The sequence below is a fragment of the Crocodylus porosus genome, unplaced genomic scaffold (assembly GCF_001723895.1).
Source record: "Crocodylus porosus isolate Cpor-Errol unplaced genomic scaffold, CroPor_comp1, whole genome shotgun sequence".
NCBI classification, from domain to species: Eukaryota; Metazoa; Chordata; order Crocodylia; family Crocodylidae; genus Crocodylus; species Crocodylus porosus.
Genome location: NW_017728912.1, coordinates 40529061 through 40536398, shown reverse-complemented (window position 1 = coordinate 40536398; position 7338 = coordinate 40529061). Strand labels below are relative to the sequence as shown.

Below are 7338 nucleotides of genomic sequence, written 5' to 3'. Positions count from 1 at the left end.
AGAGAGCCCCCTCCCAGATGAGATCTCTAGGGAGAGTCTGGAATCATGGGAAAAATTGGTACCAAGTGTACTTGGCAATGGCCAGGGCATGCACAGCACCAAGTGTGCTACTAACCAGATAGCCAGGGGGGCTGCTGGAAAACCCCTAGCATGTAAGTTGATTGATCGCAACAACTGAAGTGTAGCCTAAGTTGATGGATCGGAAGGAAGCACCTACTTCTGTCCCGGAGCCATGCTGCTGATGCAGTGGTGCGTGGCTGAGGTGGTGTTCAGGAGTGTGTTTCGGTCATTGTGTAAAAGAAGTATTGGTTTTGGAGCCTTTAACCCTTGGTGGCAGGGGAAAGGAGAGGTCAGAATACCGGTTATTGGTACACTTGGCACTGGCTACCTTTCAGTTGTTGTGTTTGACACTAACAGCCTCTTCACATTCCCTGTTTTTTGGAAGCACTCCTATGGAAACCAAGTACAGCATGTCGGGCTGTCCTGGTTCACTTGTGCCCCAGTTTAACTTGTTTGTGGCTTTGTTTCACTGAGGCTGTAAAGAGACTGTACTTGTTTTATGATCTCTATAGTGAGATGCCATTATGAAGTTGACAAAGATGTTATTGATGAACAGCTACATGTAAGTCATTTCAGTCCTGGCTGTGATGTATTTTCTGTCTGATTTGTTGTTTGGAGGAGGGAAGGGAGAGGAAAGGTAAGATGGGAGCCATACCCTGCCGTGGATGAATGTATGGCTCAGTCTTGTATTTTGGTTAGGAATGAAGCTGGTGCCTGTCACATTGCCATGTTGCTACAGCTTGGATAATGCCCAGTGTTCAAGCATGGTTGAAAGAACAGTGTTGGTGGGACCCTTTGTGTTCATCTCTGTATATTGGAGGTGTTTAGTGTCATGTTACAACTGTGATGAGCAATAACCAAACCAGATGCTAAAAGCTCAGTGTAGCTTGATTTTTAAAAGTGCTTCTGCAGTCAGAGGGGTTTCTACTCCTTCTGATCAGCAATGAAATTTTTATTTTCACTTGTCTTTTCCCCAGAGGTGTTGAGCACCTGCAATTCCCATTGACTTGGACTGGCTCTGCACTTCTTAATGTGGGTGTCAGGGGTCTGCTTTCTCCCTGTAGAGGACGCCAATTGATAACACGCTTTTGTTTCTGACACTTCTGCTGTAGTTAAGTCTCCAAAGATTTTTTTTCTTTTACAACCAGGAAGGCTTAAAAGTCCTCTGTTATATATTTAAGCTTAGATTCGGTACACAAGGAACAGCCATAACAACATTCCAGTCAGTACTGACTCAGTCTGACTCCTAGGGAGTCTGAAAGCACGAGAAAATATTCTCGGCATTTTCTCAAATGCTTTAGGAATGTGACAGCCTATAGGAACTGGGTTTGCCCTTGCGCGTCTTGACTGTGGGCTGGTTATCCTTTACTACTGTTTTCCTGTTCGTTCTGTCAGCGTAGTCACGGGAACAGTGGTTCTTCCCTCCCACTTGGAAGCAAGTGTAGCAGTAAGACTCTGCCAGTAGTACTACAGAGGAACTTTATTTTAAAGGACACGCTTGGATTTCTTGGATCTTCTCAGGATAACAAGGTCAGCATTTCTGTTTCCCTATTTTCTGCACAAGTCTCTCTGCTGTGTTTGAGTACACATCTATGAACTTCAGGGATGCCTCTGCCCACACCGGTTCCCTCCCCCTCAGTTATTTTTATTAATGTTGAGCTGTTCAATTTACAGTTCTGCATTATGGAGAAAATCTGCAGAGCTTTGAGTTTGGGAATAGTTGTTTGCATTTGGATGAATTCTTGATGAGGTAAATTTAGGGCTCTATATGTGTGCATGACACTGTACTGACAAACAGGCCATTGCGTCTTCTAGACACCTGCAAATACATCTTGTTTGGTGTAAGTGCAGTCTGAATTGGCTAATCAACCGGCATTGGAAACAAGCTTGCAAGCAAATGGTCGCTCCTGAATATTAAATGCAGTGATGATATTATGTAAATAGTAGGCAGGAGGGAAAGAATCAAGCTCTTGTCACAAACTGTCACTAAGATCTCCTTTATTGTTGCTGCTGTGAGGAATAATGTTAAAACAGCTAAATGGCTGTATTGCTCCCTTGGTTCTTCCCATTTGCTAATTAAAATTATAGGCATGTTGAGTACCATTTATGGACCTTCCTGTATACAGCATAGGCTTCCTGGGAAGTTATGGGACAACCACCACATAACACCAGATGTCTGGTATCCTTGCTATAAGATTTTACAAAGAGCATCTGACAACCCTTATTGAACTCAGATAGGTTTGGATCTGATCAGCTCTTCTGATCTTGGGTAGTCTTCACCCCACTGAGAGGCTGATAGCACCCTGTTTCCATCTGCACACTGAGGCACATCCAAGATGTGATTTAAAACAGCCAGGGGAAATGGAGCTGACTGAGATGTATAAAGTGTGAAGGGTTTTTTTATGAGAGAAGGCTTGGGGCCAGAGGCCAGGTTCCTTCCATCACAGAAGAACTATGTTTATCTCCCACAAACTGTCATCAATTGACCCTTATTTTTAAATGTTCTGCACAGAGATCTTCGTAGCCTGTGTTTGATGCTTATTTCACAATCCAAGTTGGTATGTGTTGATTAAATGCTGTACTTGGCATGTATTAACTTAATAGGTGCGATTGTTTAAAAAGGCAAGGAGACTTTGATCCTGATGAATTACTAAGTGCTGGGATCCACCTTCTGTTGAGCATGGGAACTGCTGCAATGGGAACAGAAGTTGACAGAAGCCAACAGATGAAGCCTATCAGCAAGCCCTGTTCTGTGCAGTTTAAGGTCTTGCCTTGGTTAGGAGAGACAAGTGTTTTGGGGTGTTTTCAATCAAACAATTTCATACTGTGTTTCCATTGTGTTCAGTGCTGTTTTCTATTGAGTTACCATAATCTATCTGTTTTGAACCAACTGCATAAAAAAGTACATCTCGCTACCACCCATGATTTAGCCCAGGGGTGGGCAATTATTTCGGGCAGAGGGCCGCTTACTGAGTTTCGGCAAGCCATCAAGGGCCACATGACAGGCAGCCAGGGGCAGATAAATATTCATTTTCTAAATTTTTTAGGGGCTGGCGTGCTGCAGCCGGCCCGTGGGCTGCATTTTCCCCACCCTGATTAGTCTAACCAGAAACTAAAATGTCCTGGATGAACTTCAGCGCTGGTATAAACTAACATATTGGAAGAGGTCTTGTGCTGCCTTTTCTGCAGGTGAAATGAAACAATTCTTGCAGACCTTTTGCCTAAATACAGTTTGGAGTTTATTTTGTTTTGCTTTTACTGATCTAGCTCTGCTTGTGGGTAAGATGATGATTTTTATCTGAGATAATTATATGAATTAGGGTGTTGTAGGAGAGGGGACACCCTTATACTGGTAAAAAGGTGCCTTCCACCACTGTAACTTGTTCCTTTTTTTTCCTTTCAAGAATAAGTCATGCTAGTATAAACCTCTTATAGTTGTTGTGATTTATATTGACATTGCACTGTATTGATCATGAAAATTTTAAAGCCTGCCTAATGGGGGGGGGGATGAGGGGAGTGATATGTGTTAATCATGCTGCTTTACTTCCCATAAAACAAGGCAACAGTCCATCCTTGGAAGTTTTCAAGAGCAGGTTAAACAGACATTTGGCTTGATGGTTTAGCAAGAGATGATCCTGCCGTGCGCTAGGGGGCTGGATTAGATGACCTGGTGAGGTCCCTTCCAGCCTTACTTCCCTATAATCCTAAATGAGAAGCTTTTGCTCTGAACCAGTCCTAGCTAAGACTTTACAGACAGTCTTTTGCATAAATGCTGTCATTACATCCTATTATAGGTTGCAGTTGCGAATCATAGATTTCATAGACATAAGGGCTGGAAGGGACCTCGGAAGATTGAGTCCAGCTTCCTGTCCCAGGGGCAGGAAGTCAGCTGGGGTCACAGGATCCTCGCAAGATAAACATCCAATTTTCTCTTGAAGGCATTCAGAGTAGGTGCTTGAACCACCTCCGATGGCAGGCTGTTCCAGACCTTGGGGGCTCGGACAGTAAAGAATTTCTTCCTTATGTCCAACCTGAAACGGTCTTGCAGGAGTTTATAACCGTTCAACCTCATCGTTCCTTGGGGCGCTCTGGTGAACAGACGTTCCCCCAGTTCCTGGTGGTCACCCCGATAAACTTATAGGTGGCCACCAGATCGCCCCTGAGCCTGCGCTTTTCCAGGCTGAAGAGTCCCATAGCTCTCAGCCTGTCATCATAAGACCTGTTTTCCTGCCCTCTCATCATGCATGTGGCTCTCCTCTGGACTCTCTCAAGCTTCTCCATATCCTTTTTAAATTGTGGAGCCCAGAATTGGATGCAGTCCTTCAGCTGTGGCCTCACCAAGGCCGAGTACAGCAGGAGGAGGATGTTCTGGGATTTGCTTGAGAAGAATCTATGGATGCAAGCCAATGTTTTGCTTGCTTTATGGGCTGCCGCATCATATCGAAGGCTCGTGTTCATCTTGTGGTCAGTCATAACCCCCAAGTCTCTTTCATCCATAGTGCTAGCCAGCGTACCACTGCTGAGCTTATAAGGATGCTGCAGGTTTTTCCTCCCAAGGTGGAGAACCTTGCATTTTTTGGTGTTAAACCCCAAAATCGTAGCCTGCCTTTCAGTTAAAATGGCAAAGGAGAAAAGATGCCCTCCTGGAATACATTGTAGCTGTCACAGGAATTGGGCAAAGTATGTGCCAGCATCTTAATTCACAAAGCAGCGTCCATCTCATTCAGTCAGCATCTCTCTTGAGAGGTCCTGGAAGGTTCTCAGTCAGGTGAAGGTTAGGGCCTTACCCGGTCACTACTATGGTGCTATATGTCTTGAGCATCTTGTAACTTAATCATGATACCTCTGTGAGATGCTGAAATGTTATTTCCCATTTTATGATGTGGGTTGTTGGGGAAAGACAGCACAGGGAAGTTAAGTGACTTCGCTAAGGTCTCATAAGGTGTCTGTGGCAAAGGCAGAACTAGAACTCAGCTACTGTCTGCTAGGTCTTGTCCTTCAAACTATTCTTTCTCCATTTATTGTTGGGTGCTTTTGTTGGATACCTCTTTAATAAGTCCTAGCTTCTGCAACCAGGTCAGATTCACCCATGTAAAAAGGGATGACTTGAAAGGCAGAGCTCTTTCTGAACCTATTTCTCTGACTTTATTGACATGAAAAGTGCATGTTAATGAAGTTGATATATCCTGGATTTGAGGAGGGGAAAGCGAAAGCAGAATTTGAGTGTATTTTCTTATTCCATAGTACAAGGTCACTGGGTTTGGCCCCTTAGCAAGGCATAGGGAATGTGTGAACTGTTCTTACTTAAAGCAGGGGATCCAACTGCTTCATAGGTACTGTCCTGGTGGCTTGGCTGAAAACACTAAAATTATCTTGGTATTTTTATGGCTCCAGCTTGAGGTAGCCTTCCTGTCCTTTTATAATACTACTGTACTCCTTCAGAGTGGTGCCTGCTTAGTTCAGTCCTCCTTCAACCCCTCCTCCCATGCCCCTCTGCCAGCTGATTCTAGAGAAGATTATTAGGTGGAAGGGGAGAAAAAGAGTACTTTGTGGGTGTGTCTACATGTTCAGGAATGCACTGTAATTACAGCACATTAAGTTTAGTACCTGTAATGACCGGTACTAACAATGCACTGTAATCAGTTTTTTGTGCTGCTGCTGTGCATTAGACTAAATCTACTGTGCATTACCACAGGTTTTGCCTGCTGCACTAATGTGCGGTGGAAGTAGTCTTCTGTGCTCTAAGTGTCTCGTGTAAACACACCCTGTGACACTTGACCTTGGGTCTGTTGGGTAGAATTACAATAGTCCAGCAGTGACAGAAACTGTCGTTCTTTTTTCCTCCTACTTCAGCTGACTGATTCTGAGTAATTTAGGTCACTCTTAAATCTCATGGGTCAGTGACTTATGGCTGACTCGCCCGCACACACATGCAGTTCAGCAATATATGGATTTGCTTCAAAAAAGCCATCTAAGAACTCCGCTTGGAGAATGCCCTGACTAATAAAGGGGCTGATTTCTTACTGTACCACAGTTCTGGAATGTTAATGATTGACCTGTACACAAATACACATCTAATCTCTTTATGCCAGGAATGCTGAAAAAAGCCCCCTTTGAGTTCAAGAAGAAACATGATTTTTCTTCCAAACTGAAGTTTGGATCTGCTGTGTAGCACCCCCCGCCCCTTTTCCTCATCTGTTACCACCTGTTAGTATTTCTTTATGAGCTACAAAAATCATACAACATTCCCAGACCCAGACTTCATACAGAAATGAGCAGTCAGTTCAGTTAACCAGCCTGGAATCTTCCTTACTGGGGCTACCACAGGATTAAGGTTATATATAGTCTTACTGTGTTTTCAGTACAGCTGAAGATGTGCCCATGTCTCATCTGATTGTAGTGTGACTTTTCTGTTATGAACACATGTCACCCTTGACAAATCTATGCCCTTTGGAAAATACATTTCGATAAGAAATGGTATTTGGTATGTCCTAGAAGCATTGTACATAAGAAGTAACTATGCAAGTGACTTTTAAAGGGATACCCTCAGCATCAAATTTCTGACAATTTTGTACTGCACATTAAATTAAAACTTTAAGGGAAAAACACTTTTCTTTGTATACTTCAGTGGTTCTCAATCTCTTTAGACCAAAGCATCACTCAGAAATGCTCTCTGTAAGTTTTCACTTGTTTCTTGACTATGGAAAAATAGAGCAATTCTTCTACTGACATTATGGATTCCTATTTGAAATCCCTGGGTTTATCTTGTGGCTTGTGTAGGTGTTTGCATGCCTAGGAGTGCTAATATTGCATGGCACCCTGTGGTGTAAGGATCTCATGGTACTCTAGCACCCTGGTTGAGAATTGCTGCCGAATTTCCTAGAGCGGCTGGAATTAAAACACAGTAAACCGCGTAAGCATGCAAACACTTGATACCGTTAAAAGTGGTGCAAAAGCATTTAGCCCACCTTAAAGTGTCATGCAGACATACCTCTTGTTTCATCTACACACAGCTTCTAATACTACATCCATCCAGGTTTATCTTAAACCAGTTTCAGCTATTTTGAAAGCAGTTTATGTGCACCAAACTTGTTACATAACAGATTTGAACTGCTTTCTGATCACTTATACCCATTTATGTGTAATTTCTGTCTCTAGCTGCATTGTTCAGCCATATATAGAGTAGAGAGCAGCAGCTGGGGACACATACTAGAACAGTAGTGGGAGAGGAGAATTTTGGCCGTGGATAGTAAGGGTTTATTTCCTTTCATGAAATGT

At 43.3% G+C, this 7338-nt stretch overlaps 1 protein-coding gene across 3 annotated transcripts in view; it reads left to right on the top strand.

The window, feature by feature from the left end:
• RASGEF1B (RasGEF domain family member 1B) overlaps positions 1–7338 on the top strand; it is a 39865-nt gene that overhangs the window by 630 nt on the left and 31897 nt on the right. For 2 of the 3 annotated variants that reach the window (XM_019534314.1, XM_019534313.1), the window contains one exon: positions 1456–1590. The exons of the other annotated variant lie outside the window; for it this stretch is intronic. The gene's annotated coding sequence lies outside the window, so the exon portion shown is untranslated. Of the gene's footprint in view, positions 1–1455; positions 1591–7338 lie in introns of those variants that run through there. 3 annotated transcript variants of the gene reach the window in all.